The sequence below is a fragment of the Parasteatoda tepidariorum genome, chromosome 8, assembly GCF_982258835.1.
Source record: "Parasteatoda tepidariorum strain Cologne lab strain chromosome 8, Ptep-v5.0, whole genome shotgun sequence".
In the NCBI taxonomy this organism is placed as follows: domain Eukaryota; kingdom Metazoa; phylum Arthropoda; class Arachnida; order Araneae; family Theridiidae; genus Parasteatoda; species Parasteatoda tepidariorum.
Window position 1 is genome coordinate 101825587 of NC_141762.1, and position 15572 is coordinate 101841158.

The window sequence follows — 15572 nt, forward strand, 5'->3', positions numbered from 1 at the left end:
TTATTTAAACGTACATACTTACTAACGAGGAAAAAAAAAGTCAATTTAACATTAAATTTATTTCCAATTGAGTTTTTATTTTGTTTTTCCAATTTGAATTTTTTATTCTGAATTTGTGTAGTTTTAAATTTCATTTTTATAGGTTACATTTAATAATCAGGGGTGATTGTGAGCCCAAGTCGAAATTCAGGAAAATTACTTGAGTTAAAAAAAAAACAGTTTAAATTGAAAAAAATTTAAACAAGGCTTTTAGCCTTTTTCTCAAAATTTTTTAGTTTACTTAAAACACATTTTAAATTCTACACATACCTATGATGACCAGCAGAAGTAATTAAAATATGTCTTTCTTTCTTTCGTTTGTGATTATAACAACTATTTACTGATAAAAAAATTCTTTTACCATTTTAAAAGCAGCTGTCTTAGTACTTTTAAAACATTATTTAAGCCTGCAAAACCTTTTTTTAAAATATAAATATTGTAATTTTAGTGTTTAACAATTTTTCAGGCAGGTTAAGCTAAGATTTTCCTGGCATATTTACATGAATCCTTATCTTTATGCGCTATTTTAAGCATTTAACTTTTACTTTATTCTGTATGTCTTATAATTTTCCCGTTTACAGAAACCATAATTTTCAAATATTTATTACACAGTTTGCTAGAAGCAGTTGTTAGATATTTTGTATAAACCGAACTGTTCGTTTATTTAGAGAGTAAGTCTCTCTTTATATTGCAATTAATCAATTTCTAATTTATGTTCAGAATTATTAATATCTGATATAATATACATCGTATCTAACTAAGCATGACTACTTGTAATAGAGCTACAAAATGAGAAAGTGAATTCCAATTTAATTCTATCTCACATAACTTGTTAAAAAAGGGATTTATTTTTTGCTCCAATAGCATTTTAACTATTACTTCGATAAAATTAAGATGCTGTTAATTTATTATATTTCAAGAATAATTTAGTTTAAAGTGATATTCTTTTTCAATACCTTATTTCATGTTTTAGGGGTAAAGTAAGAAACACACACGCAATACATTTTAATTAGATTCACAAGAATAAGAAGATTAAATATAAAGTATAAATAATAATAATAAAATTGTAAGTATAAAAAAAATTATAAGTATAAATAAAATATGAGTATAAATAAAGTATAATGAAATATAATTAATATAAATAAACATTTTAGTAAGTTAACTTGGCCGCCTTTACAGTTCTCGTTTACTTCATCGAAAATAATCTTCTTTCAATGGAGCTTTCTCACTCAGGAGGCCCGGTGACGTGAATTGTTGAACATCATAACATGCGGCGACCCTTTCAGTTTATAGAAGATTTTAAATCAAATCATTCTTGAATATGTAGGAGTATATTTAGAGTACGTTGGAGACTGTAACGAACATGACAGGGGTGGCGTACGTTCAATTATAGCATACCATCATCTTCTAAACAGTTTTGCGACTTGTCGATTTTAACACTCACTTTTCCAAGTATCTTAAAATCCTGTAATGAAATAACACTATATTACCTCTTTATAACATGCTTTTATATTTCATAATGTTTGCAAAAAAACCCTTGTTTCTTATTCATAGAGTAGAGAGGAAAAGACAACTTCAAAAAAGTGAGGCCATATCCTCTCGAGACCACCATACTGTGTGGTCCGAGACCAAATGCTTTCCCTCTACCGTAATTGAATAAGGGTACTTTTAATTAAACACGTCAAAATTTTACGAACAAGTATACTCGAAAAATCATTTTTATCTGTACCTGTTTCATTAGTATAATAGTGATCTATTTGAAAACCATTTAATAAATTATATCAGAACAATTGGGCAATTCCATGAAAAAGGGGAAAAGCATTGGAAAATTCAAATAAGAATAATGTTATCATTTTGGATGTTTTCTGAATTAGAAAGGTTTGAAGTTTGATAATTGATAATAAATTTTTTTTAGAATATAGTTTTTTAGTGTTGGTAACCCATTGAACATTGGCATTTGCTTGTTCTGATTTGGGTGAAGAATATGGTCAGATTTTGAAAATCTGTAAGTTAACATTATTTTAATTTCAAAATGTTCCAAAGAATAAATATTGTTTATTACATTTAATAGAAATATTGTGCAGCGCTAAAATAAGTTTTTGTTGCTAAATTCTTTTAATTATATAAATTTCAACTAAACATTAATGCATGTAACGTAAGTTACCAAAAACTAGAAAAAGTTTTTGTGTGCAAAAAAGAACAGGGGATACAAAAGTAAGAATATTTTTTCTTCCTTAGAGGCTAACACTAAATAAGCAGCAATAGTTTTCTTTTCAAATATTACTTATTTATTGTTTTGTGCCCCATTCAATATGTGTAACGTAAGTTACTGACATGCATGCAATGTAAGTTACCAATGTGAAATGAGTCTATTCCTCTTGAAAATTGTCCATAAAATCCTAAATAAGATGTATCCAGTTACAATACCAAAGTTTAAATAAATTATCACTGCTTTAAGATATTAATTTTAATGAAACTCTTTGCTTTAAGGTATTAATTTGGGTGTTGGCATTCATATGCTTTCAAAGTTGAACGAAATGTTTCGACAGACACTGGGAGTTAAGGATATACACTGGTTATCATAAATTAAGGAAAAATCACAAAAATAGCGATAACTCTTTCAAAAGTAAGCCAAACCGTGCAAAATTTGCATATGTTGTCCACTAAGAGTAGCTGAGTAAAATTGCAATATGCAAATTAGTGGCGCTGCACTCGGCTTACGTCATCTGCCTGGAGCATAAAAGTCCAAGTTTGAGAGAAAGCACACAAATTTTACTGTGATTGCGACATTGAAAATCTGAGATAGCCAATTCGTAATAATGACCTCTAGGCATCATTTGCCTGAAGAACTACGATGGAGAGCCATCGGGAGACTAGAGGCAGGGCAGAGTCAATCAGAAGTGGCCAGATGGCTAAATGTGAGTCCATCTGTGGTTCATAGACTTTGGAGGCAATTTCAAACCACAGATTCGGCATCTAGGAGGTTCAGTCAAGGACGGCCAACTGTTACGACCAGTGCCGATGACCGATATTTGACATTAAGTGCACGCAGGAATAGAACCGCTACTCCGACACATCTTAGATCCTCTCTTGCTGCAGCCACCGGAAGGTTGGTGTCAACGTCAACTGTGCGCAGAAGGCTCCACGAAGGTGGTCTGTATGCGAGACGACCAGCCATTTGCGTGCCGCTCACATCACGCCATAGGAGAGACCGTTTGCAGTGGGCCCGACAACATGTCCACTGGACGTCAGATCAATGGAGGCCTGTTCTCTTTACGGATGAGTCCAGGTTTAGTCTAGAAAGTGACAGTAGACGTTATTTGATATGGAGAGAACCTGGGACCCGTTATCATCCATCAAACATCCGTGAAAGAGATGCATACGGAAGAGGCAGTGTCTGTGTTTGGGGAGGCATATCCTTAGGAGGGCGCACATACCTCCATGTCTTTCCAAGGGGAACCGTGAATGCTCAGGTTTATCGAGACAACATCCTTGATGCTTATGTGCGCCCATATGCCGGGGCAATTGGTGATTGCTTCCTGTTACAGGACGATAATGCAAGACCACACAGAGCTCGCATTGTTGATGATTATCTTCAACAGGAAACAATTACTCGCATGGAGTGGCCAGCTCGATCCCCGGACTTGAATCCTATCGAGCACGTTTGGGATGCTCTAGGGAGGCGTGTATCTGCCATCAATCCGCCCCCTCAGACCCTTGCCACGCTTGCAACTGCTTTACAAGAGCAATGGCTCTCACTTCCTATTGAACTGATAGACCGCATAATTGAAAGCATCACACATCGCTGTTTGTGCTGTATTGCTTCTAGAGGCAATCATATTCCATATTAAAGGTACTTTTTCTATTGCAAACCGATACTTCCAATTTGTTTATTTTATACATGTGCTAATTTCTATACTACTATTAATGTCTGATAATTTCTTTTTATGTTGTTTAATACCTTACTATGTGTTGTATATTGTGGGTAAGTTTCATAAAATTCCATGTGTAATTTCTTGAGTTATCGCGATTTTTGTGAATTTTCCTTAATTTATGATAACCAGTGTAGTTATAATAAGAGATGCTAATGGTAGCAAAAAGAAAGTACAAGCACGGCATCTTTATCATTCAGTTCGAGAAATGCACCAAATGTTTATGGAAGAAAATCCAGATGCAAAATTGGAAAAACTAAATTCTTTGAGCTCCGTCCAAAGCATGTCTTGCTTAGTAGCAAACTTCCAGGCAATGTTTGTGTTTGTAAGCATCATGAAAAGTTCGGATTGACTAAGGAAGCCTTCAGCAATATTTATAATGTTCCATCTTACTAAACTCTTTAGAAATTTATTTTATGTTTAGAAAAAACAGCTGAGTGCGAGTCTCTAGAACAGATGAGTGAAGTGTCTAGTCTATTCTAAAAATCTCCACTGATTAAAAACATTAAGCAGATCCACCATTTAAGAGTACAAGAAGGCATACCAGAAGAGTTTTTTTTTAGTGAAAGATGTTGAAAAAGAAAATGATGAATCCAAGATAAATGCTGGGGGTTGATATATGGTTAGATAGGAGGACATGTTATATCCTGGTGTGGTAATGTCTGTTGCAGAGCAAGAATTTAAAGTCAATGTAATGGCTGCTGTGGGAATCTATTGAAAATGGCCAGAAAAAAAAGAGATGAAATATTCTACCAGAAAGAAAGCATGGTGAAAATAATTGAGCTCCCTGTACTAGTTAATAACAGAGGACTTAATAAGTTTGCAGTTATGTGTGAATCAAAAGTATCTGAATTTACTTCATGTACACTTTTTCTCCCTTGCACTATACTGTTTAAATAACTTAATTTGCATTTGTACATTATTTGATGAAAGTTTGATACAAAGGGAATTTCGTAAGATAAGTTACTGTAACGTAAGTTAACCACTTAAAAAATTATATTTAATTTAAATTTAGAAATAAAATCTTAAATCTAGGCATAAGAAATACTTAAACATGTCAGAAAAATTATACATATAATCTTAATCATGAAACTTTTGCATAAGAACAGAATTTTGCCTTCAAGTATATTGCAAATTTATGCCATTCCTTTTTCGGTAACGTAAGTCACCACACTAATTTTAGGCTTTTACACTGTTTAAATTGAAAAAGAATAATTATTTTAATTAGATTCCTTTTGGTTTTGATTGTAATTTTAAGAAATCACTTTATTTTAATATGTGTATTCATATTATTTGTTTGCTTCTCAGTTCTCAATGCAATAAAGTTTATGTGAATGTGACGTAAGTTACCGTGGAATAGCCCAATTACACTTTACTTTATACTTCATATTTTGCGCTTTTAATTTACCCGGTACTTTACTCTTTACTAATCTTTATTCTTTCAATAATTTCTACTTTTATTTTTACTATAAAAAGTAAAATGTTTAGTGAAGTAAAAAGTATGCGTTCCTTATATTTTAAGCTTTACTTTATACAAGTATTATACATTACTACTATGTACAATTCTTATTTTACTATTTATATTAAATTTTGCACTTTATTTCATGCTTAAATTTACTTTAATTTGGTTTTGGCGTGATTTAATATCGGGATGATTCAGTAAAACGTTATGTAATTTATGCTTCTAATTTACTAATTTGTTTTTTTAATGAAAAATAAGATCATAATCGAAGAAAAAGACAAAGGAAACACTACTTAGTAATTATTAGTTATTTATGACTAAAAAATTCATTTATTTTAAACTTTCTAATTTTATTTTTTTTACCTCATTTTAGGACTATGTCAAAATGAACCAGGTTTAACCGCAGTTCAATAAATATAATACTTTGCTACTTTGAGATTTAATTTAAAACGTTTATTTTACTTGGATAATGTTGCCATTCTTTATCAAGACTTTTCAATAAAACGTTTAATAATTTATCACGTTGAATGCCATGGGGGTCACCGGTGACCGGCCCTGAGTTTGTTCGTAGAGCCACGGGGGTCACCGGTGAAGCGAAGATAATAAGAAACACGTTATTCGAGTAAATTTTTAATACTTTTAATTTTTTTATACAAAGGGCATAAAGAAAGTAAGTTTCCCTATTTTTTTTCAAAGAAGAACTCATACTTTCAGGAACATATTTATTGACAACAAGTACAGCAATGTTTCAGCTACTTTTCTACATAGCCACCACCAGAATTGGGACACTTGTCGTATCGTGGAATCAACTTTTGTATCCCTCTGTCGTAGAACTCTGTCGCCAGTGAATGGAACCAGCGTGTGACAGACGTCTTCAACTTTACGTTGTTGCCAAAACGCTCACCGGAGGATAGGAATTACTTGATGTGCAAGAAAAGGTGAAAATCGCTGAGAGCAAGATCAGGGCTGTAGGGTGGATGATCAAACAACTCCCAGTCAAATTCTGTCAAAACATCTGTGCGTCGAGCCGTATGTGTACGAGCATTGGGAAACTGCTTACACCAGCGACGCACCATCTACTTACTCAAGATGTTCGGCCCATAGACCTGACGATGAATTTCAATTTTCGCAATGCTTTGCGCATTCAAGAACTTTATCACTGACCGAACCTCGCAGGTGGCAGGAGAAGGAATAAAAACTCCCAAAGCTGCTCGAACGAGGAGGGACCTCTTCGGCTGGCATATGATTCATACGTCAGGGATCTATTACGCATGCGCAATTGACACGGCTAATTACGTTTACTTTAAGGAGAAAACATCGGGAAACTTACTTTCTGGATGCGTCTCGTATTATTATTGCTACTAAAATGGTTTGAAAAAATTAATGCAATATACACTGAGAAAATCATTCTGGTCAGACGGGCAAGCCATGTAAAATTAGCGTGGCATTCAACGTGTTAATACTACAGGTGATTATTCTCGAGATGGTTTTATTCTCTTTATTACCAAGCACAGTTCCCTCCCTATCAGGACTTGCTACAATTAACTAGTTCACCTATAATTCATTGATTAAAAAATTTTAATTTTTCTTCAGTCCTCGTCAAGATTTTGAACATTTCCAGCAGGAAATTTAATCATTTTACAGGGTAACTACAAAATACAGTTACACCAAAAATTATAATTAATTTTAATCAATTGGCAAAACAATTTCTCTCTCACTATTCCTGTGATTGGCGCTTTCTATAAGTGCAGACGATTCTTGCTTAAAGCAAGGCATTTAGAATAAATTTAAAGATGGAATCGAAAGGACTGAGGTTTAAAAAGCTTTTCAATCACGGATTTTCTGCAGGTAGAAATCTTCAAGCAATTAAAATCTCTTGGGTATAATAGAGCATTTATATATAGAACTATAAATCGATTATTGGATACTAAAAGCTGTAAAGATCGACCCAGTCAGGTAGTCCACGCTCATTTCTCACAAAGATGAGCATTTTAAAACTCCTGAAAAGATACACAAAAAATCCACAGAGCCCTACTAATAAAATGGTTATAGAAGTGAGCGAGAGTCTAAGCAAGTTCTGTTAAATACAGACCTGGGTTTCCGCCCTTATCTCAATAGAAAAGTTCAAGGTTTGACAACTGCTCAAAAATTAAAACAGTTACGATGGTGCAAGAAATCGCTTGACCGGCACACTAACAAATTTTTAACAGAATAGTCTTTTCTGATGTGTAAATATTTTGCACACAATAAAGTTAATGTTGTATATTCAGTTACCTTCGATGCTATACCTGAAAGTTTAACTGTTTAACGCTTTCAGCACAAGAATTCTGTAATGGCTTGGGTTGCAGTGTTAACAAATAACGGAAATTTTTTCTCTGAAATTCATCGATAACGGGGTAACATCGAAAGTCAATGCTGAATATTACAAAAAGGAAGTATTGGCTACACATGCTGACAGATTGTATACCAAAAAGGTATGGATATTTTAAAAAGATTCTGCACCGTTACACAAAGCCAAAATAACATAGGCTTGGTTCCATGTCAATTGTCTCAAATTTATTAAGCAAGAAGATTGTCCCTCTTCTTCACTAGATCTTAATCCTCTAGACCAGTGTTCCCCAACCCCCGGATCAATTGGTACCGACCGCCCATTTCATTGAAACTGATTTTAAATTCCTAGGTTTATACACCAAATTAAAAATATCTTCGCTCGATTAAAATTTTATTTATTTAAAAAAAAAGGGACCCCCGAAGGTAGTGACATAAATTTTTTAATACTTGTAATGTATCATTGTCTCCGATTACCCCCAGATGGAACCGTCTCATTGCAAAGAAACAAGCTCAGGGTTCTCATTGATTTAACGTTCTAGTAAGTTAAAATGTTAAATCACTTTATGTTTATTTTTTGGTGTACTGTATTTTATTTTGAAGGAATGTTTAAATATAAGCTATCAATGTCCCCCCCCTCCACAATGGTAAAATTATCTAACGTTGACTCTAGACTATTGTGTTTGGGGTTTAGAGTCTAAAGTGAATGCTGAGCAGCACAGACCCCCCAATAGCTTTTTTATTGTGTGAATGGGACCAATTACCTCCTAAAATTATTCGGGCCGCCATCGGACAATGGCGCAAGAGATTATCTTTAGTAAGCGATAAAGATGGAGGTCTGTTAGATTAAAAAAAATTTTAATGTAAACTTTCATTTATAGTGTTCATCATATTTGTGTATCTATCATTTTCAATTTAATATCCATAAAACAAAATGATTCGATATTTGTAACACTATTTCGCAGCCACCCTGTAATTTGCATGTATCGCGGTTTTTTTTTTGCGTAGCCCTTCCCTTTTTTTAAATTGATTTAACTTGATTGGAAGGTCTACAAAAATTTTCTGAACGAAAACAATTGTTTTATTGTTTGAGTTTTTGACATATAAGTTGTCTAGGCTAAACTTTGGACGCAAATTCTTTTTAGTATACGAAATGAGGTTTAATGTCTTTATTTATATAGCTCTTTGTTTTCTTGAAAATTTATATAAATGTTGGTTCATATGAACATGAAAATTATCAAAATCTTCTTTTATATTACTTACCTCTAAAAAGCTAAGATGTCGAATCATCGTTGAATTTGTACTTCATGAAGTTTTCGAAAGCTGAAAAAACGTTACATATTTATTATTATTACATTAATACTTATGCAACATTATAGGGATCTTTCAAGCATTATGCAAGGCCATAAAGGAGGTAGGGGTTTGTGATTTTTTTTTTCTTTTTCTGACAAGTGGCAGATGGGATATGAGCCAAGCCTGCGTAAGACATTTAAATCACATCATTTTTTTAAAAAATTTTCTTTTAAAAAATTGCAATTAAAATAACTTAATTAACAAATTTAAAATAAAAGTTGGACAACAATTGCTCTTACGTGTTTCGTAAATCAAGATTTTTAACAGAAAAACAGAAATAATGAATACTCTTCACTAAAATGAATAGAAATATCTACTAATTTTAATTTTTGAAAAGTTACCTTGTTTATTTGAATTCTAAAATTAGATTACTTCAGTAATAGCCAAAATTAGAGCAAGATAGTGCGTTGTTACTTTCTTACTTAAGTATAAGAAGTGATTTGCTTATTTTACATTACGCTTCACTTTATGTTTTATGCTTTACTTTATGTCTTACGCTGTAATTTATACTTCACGTTTTACTTAACCTTCTAATTTCCACTTGACATGTATTTTATTTTACATTTAATTCTACGCTTACTTTTTAGTTTATACAATTTTTACATTATGCTTTCCACTTTTTACTTTACGCATTACTTTACTAGTTGTTTACTTTGCATTTTATGATTTAATTTATACTTCACATTCTATTTTACTTCATACTTTTATTTATGCTTTGTTTACTTGACGCTTCTATTTCATACTTTACTTTAAACTATGCTGTATTTTTTACTACATTATATTTTAGAGTCTTCTTCACTTTACTATATTTTACATTTTAATATAATTTTTACTTTAAGCATTGTTTTATACTTCAAGCTTTATTTTATTCTCTACATGATAGTTTTTCATATTTTTTGCTTCATATTTTTCGATATTCAATTTTATAGTTGATGCTTTATTTTACACTTTACTGTATATAATCTTCCCTTGAATTTACCTTTATTTGCTTTACACGTTTCTTAATATTTTACCCATTTTATTAAGCTATGCTTTCTACTATGCTTGATTTTTTTTTATATACTTCCCTTTTTGTACTTTCCGATTTTTACTTCATGTTTATTTAACTCCGTATTTTTTACTTACGCTTTTTTTAAAAAAAATTTACTTTTTGCTTCACTTTACCTCACTTTTTACGTACCACTTTACATTATAATTCATATTTTAAACGCTTTAACTTTTCCTGATAGTTCACATTTTACCACACTTTATTCTCTGCTATAATTTCTGCTTGATATTTTATGTTTTGTTTCAATTTAAGCTTTTTTTTTACTTCATTGTACTAAACTCATATTCTACTTCATTAAATATTTTACTTTTTACACCTTATATTTTCGCTTCACTTTATGCTTTATGCATTACTGTGCGCAATTTTTATTTTTACGTTTTACTTAATTTGTACTTACATATTTTTATTTGCTCAACTTATTTTGATTGCGAATCATTTATTACTTAGACGCTTCAATATAAGATTTGCATCAATAATTCACTAATTTCATCTTTTTTCACGCAAAATTAAATAATATTCGAAGATACGACAAAAAATTCTACTGAACTATTTATAAACAAAACAGAAACATTTATTTTATTTTTTTTTGCTGCATTTTGGGCAAGGTTTACCCCCAGTTCAATACATTTAAATTTTCGATACATTGAGATTTATTTAGTAACTGTTTTATTTTAAATGGGTAATATACTATTTATTATCCAGTCATTTCAATTTAACGTTTATTTATTTAATACTACAGGGGATTAATCTCGAAATGGTTTTATTATCATTATTAGAAAATATCATTTCCTATCAGGACGTTAAAGTTTACATCTTGGCGTTAAAGTTTACATCTTGGTATTCTTTGGCCAAGGTTTACATTATTATTTACAATTCATTTATTAAAATTTTTCAACCTATTTTTGGTAAGTCTGCGTGAAGATTTTAAATGATTTCAGCAGAAAAATTATTTTAATTCACTTATATCGAGCATTTTTTTCCGCAATGAAAGTTCTTATTTTTTTTAAAAAATGCGATTAGAAGGCCTCAAACATTTTCTGCACGAAAATTATCGGTTTTTTGTTTGCTTAAATATTGACGAATATGTTGTCTTCTTGTCGAATATGATGCAAGTCAGGAATGCAATTTCCTTTTAATTGAATTTGATTTGAAATGAGAGTGCAAGAATTTCCCCGAACCCAGAGTGAAGTATTTCATGAAATATGTAAAATGATTGGCGCTTTCATAGGCTACGGACTGACAGTACACCGAAATATATTGTGGTTGACAGAATTGAGAAAACGTTGACTAAGAAAACTATGTGAAAAGTATGCTTTTGCGTTACGCGTGGCAAAATTGGTAAAGAAAAAATAATCTCATTTTCGAAAAAAGAAAATTAAGCAATTTTTTAAGAACACCCAATAAAATAAATTACCTATAAGGGCTTTTAGAAAACAAAAATCAGAAATAAGCACCTTTAAGTGCTTCAGTATTCAGAACTTTCAAAATCATACAAAATTAGAAATTCATAATTTATTCGAAATGGGAGAGAGTTGAATCTTAATAGATGGATGACATTAATAATGCAAAATACCCATTAAAAAGTTTTATCATTAAAAATATTAGATTTGACAAGTTTATATTCTATTATCATAATTTTTTTTTTTTTGAGATAACTCTCAGACCGTCGCCAATAGCCCATTGTGCAGCTCTAGAGCGACGTAAATGAACTACAACTATCATACTTTTTTAAACGTTATTTTCCTTGATAATTTTTCAGCTTCTTCTGTACACTTTTTATCCCAACTACTTATATCTGAAAAGAGGTGTCAAACATTTCAACGAAGGAATTATTTAAAAAAAATTACACAAGTTTAAAATTAATACATTTTACCTTATTCTCTAAGTTTATGAATTTGGCCTCACATTGAAAATACTAAACTGCTGTTTGTAGAAAATGCAACACCATGAAGGAATCATCAGAATCAAATGAAATTCGCAGCAAATGTCAATTATAGGATATTATGCAAATTAATAAAGTTTCAGAGCCATCGCGCGTGCGTGGCGCGCGCAGCGCCCTCTGAATTGATGCTGAAAGCGTATAAATAAAGTGCTGTAGCGGGACGTTGAAAATAGTCTATGATTATTTGTTAGTGGCAAATGTTTAGTGAGACCTGAGTATGCCTCCACGACGGAAGAATAAGAAATTCAAGCAACTTACGGAGTTTGAACGAGGGAGGATAATCGGCCTTCGAGAAGGAGGATTTTCCTATCGCGCAATAGCAGCTCGTATGCAGCGGAACAGTTCCACAGTGATGCGAGTTTGGAAGCAGTGGACCGACGAGCACCGAACAACTCGAAAAACAGGCACTGGACGACAGAAGGTGACGTCAGAGCGCGATGATCGACACCTGCTCCGCATGGCGGTGAATGATCGCACAGCTTCCTCCAGGCAGCTGGCAGCACATTGGTCTACTGCTACAGGTGTACAATTGTCGGCTTCGTCAATTCGTCGTCGTCTGCTGCGCCGTGGATTGCGTGCAAGGGTGCCATTATACAGGATTCCCCTCACGGCGGATCATCGACGGCTGCGTCGGCAGTGGGCTCTTGAGCACAGAGACTGGCGAGCTGATTGGCACCAAGTTGTCTTTTCAGATGAATCACGCTTCAATTTGTGGACCCATGATGGCCGTGTTCGTGTTAGACGTTATGCCGGTCAACGCTGCCTTCCTGAGTGTATTATTGAACGACATAGTGGTCGAACACCCGGAGTTATGGTCTGGGGTGCGATTTCGTATCATGGACGATCCAATTTGATACGAATTGAGGGTAATCTCAATAGCAACAGATACGTCCGTGAAGTGCTACAGCCCGAAGTCGTTCCTTTCCTTCAAGGCATCCCTGGAGCTATCTTTCAGCAGGATAATGCACGCCCACATGTTGCGCGGACTGTTAGAGACTTCTGTTCAGCACAACGCATGCAACTTCTTCCTTGGCCTGCTTATTCGCCGGATATGTCGCCTATTGAGCACGTGTGGGATATGGTTGGTCGGCGTCTCACTCGTGATCCGCGTCCTGCAGTTTCCAAAGACGAACTTTGGTTGCGCATACAAGCGATATGGAATTCTCTTCCTCAAGCAGATATTCAACATCTGTTTGACTCCATGCCACGTCGTATAGCAGCACTTATTGCAGCGCGTGGTGGCTGCACCAAATACTGATTTCGGACGCTTAATTTGTTTCTTTTGTTTTGAAAATTTCATCATTTATTTGTATCAGTACAAGTCGTTTCTGCATTAAATTTCATTTGATTCTGATGATTCTTTCATGGTGTTGCATTTTCTACAAACAGCAGTTTATATTTGCGGTCACCTAATTTTTATTTAAAGCGGCTAAAAATTTTCTTGAACAAAGTTATTTTGAAAAGAATTAGACATTGCAATTTTTATTTACTTGATTTAAAGTTCAAATTAAAATTTGTTTATTTTACCAACATGGCGTAAAAAGAAAATATAAAAAAAGGAGAACTTCCTAGATACTTCAATTTTTGTAAATATTTTGGAAGACGGTATTTTTATTTTAATCTTTTTGAAACCAATTAAGATCTATTTCTGAATTAGTAAACATTTATCTATTTTTTTTCAAATAAAGAACTCTTGAGCTCTTTTTTGATAAAAATTTAAGACCTTATAGTAAGGAACAATTATATCGACGAAATGAATTAGTCACGTTGATGTGGGATGATTAGTTAATAACGCTTAACAGAATGAAAAAGATGTATATCAAAACTAGTAAACAATTTGCAAAAAAGAACTTAAATATTTTTTTTTTAAAGAGCATTGAAATTTTTTGATTTGCTAAGTTACAGATAGGGAATCTAAGATCCGAATTTATAAGATCTGATCAATTAAGTATTTTTTCACTAAGTTGTCTCTTACATATTACCAAATTTAAGACCTTGCAAAGTATTGTTTTATACTTAATTGTCACTCAGGGTTTCAGATATTCATGGCGTGTTTTAATATGTTACTAGTAAAAAATAATTAAAACGAAAATGCACAATTGCTATATTTAAAGGCAATATGTAAGACATTGTTTTAATGACATGATGGCTGAAAGAATAGTGCGATCAGCTTCCAATGAGAAGAGCCGGGATCAAATACTGATGATGACTAGTCGATACGAATTCCGCACCTGGCTCGCATCGACCCTAGAGCTGGCATTCGTTAATAAATTATTGTATTAAAAATTAAAATACTTATATAATCTTGAGGAGGATATTAACACAAAACCTATAAACTAGACAAGAACCTATATATAAGCCGTGAAGGCGCAGGGGACATAGCTTTCGCCCACCAATGAGATGAAGGGGTCCGAATCTCGTCGATGGCTGGTCGGTACGAATTCCGCACCCGGCTCACATCGACCCTAGAGCTGGCTTCGTTAATAAATTATTGTATTACAAATTAACATGCTTATATAATCTTGAGGAGGAAATAAACACAAAACCTATAAACTAGACAAGAGCCAATATACGAGCCGTGATGGCGCAGGGGACACAGCTTTCGCCCACCAATGACGTGAAAAGGTCCGAATCTCGTCGATGGCTGGTCAATACGAATTCCGCACCCGGCTCGCATCGACCCTAGAGCTGTCTTTCGTTAATAAATTATTGTATTACAAATTAAAATGCTTATATAATCTTGAGGAGGATATGAACACAAAACCTTTAAACTATACAAGAACCTATATCAAAGCCGTGATGGCGCAGGGGACAGAGCTTTCGCCCACCAATGAGGTGAACGGGGTCCGAATCCCGTCGATACAAATTCCGCACCCGGCTCGCATCTACCCTAGAGCTGGCGTTCGTTAATAAATTATTGTATTACAAATTAAAAAGCTTATATAATCAAGAGGAGGATATTAACACGAAACCTATAAATTAGACAAGAACCTACATATGAGCCGTGATGGCGCAGGGGACAGACCTTTCGCCCACCAATGAGGTGAAGGGGTCCGAATCTCGTCGATGGCAGGTCGATACGAATTCCGCACCCGGCTCGCATCTACCCTAGAGCTGGCGTTCGTTAATAAATTATTGTATTACAAATTAAAATGCTTATATAATCTTGAGGAGGATATTTACACGAAACCTATAAATTAGACAAGAACCTATATATGAGCCGTGATGGCGCAGGGGACAGAGCTTTCACCCACCAATGAGGTGAATTGGGTCCGAATCCCGTCGATACGAATTCCGCAACCGGCTAGCATCAACCCTAGATCTGGCATTCGTTATTAAATTATTGTATTACAAATTAAAATGCTTATATAATCTTGAGGAGGATATTAACACAAAACCTATAAACTACACAAGAACCTATATCAAAGCCTTGATGGCGCAGGGGACAGAGCTTTCGCCCTCCAATTA

General features: G+C 33.5%; 1 long non-coding RNA gene across 1 annotated transcript in view; it reads right to left on the reverse strand.

Moving 5' to 3' along the window:
• Positions 1 to 538: 538 nt before the first annotated feature.
• LOC122272010 (uncharacterized) overlaps positions 539 to 15572 on the reverse strand; it is a 53567-nt gene continuing 38533 nt past the window's right edge. Inside the window, exons 3-4 of the long non-coding RNA XR_015428565.1 lie at positions 9025 to 9084; positions 539 to 1504 (exon numbers count right to left, since the gene is read on the reverse strand). This is a non-coding gene — a long non-coding RNA (uncharacterized LOC122272010). The remainder of the gene's footprint in view (positions 1505 to 9024; positions 9085 to 15572) is intronic.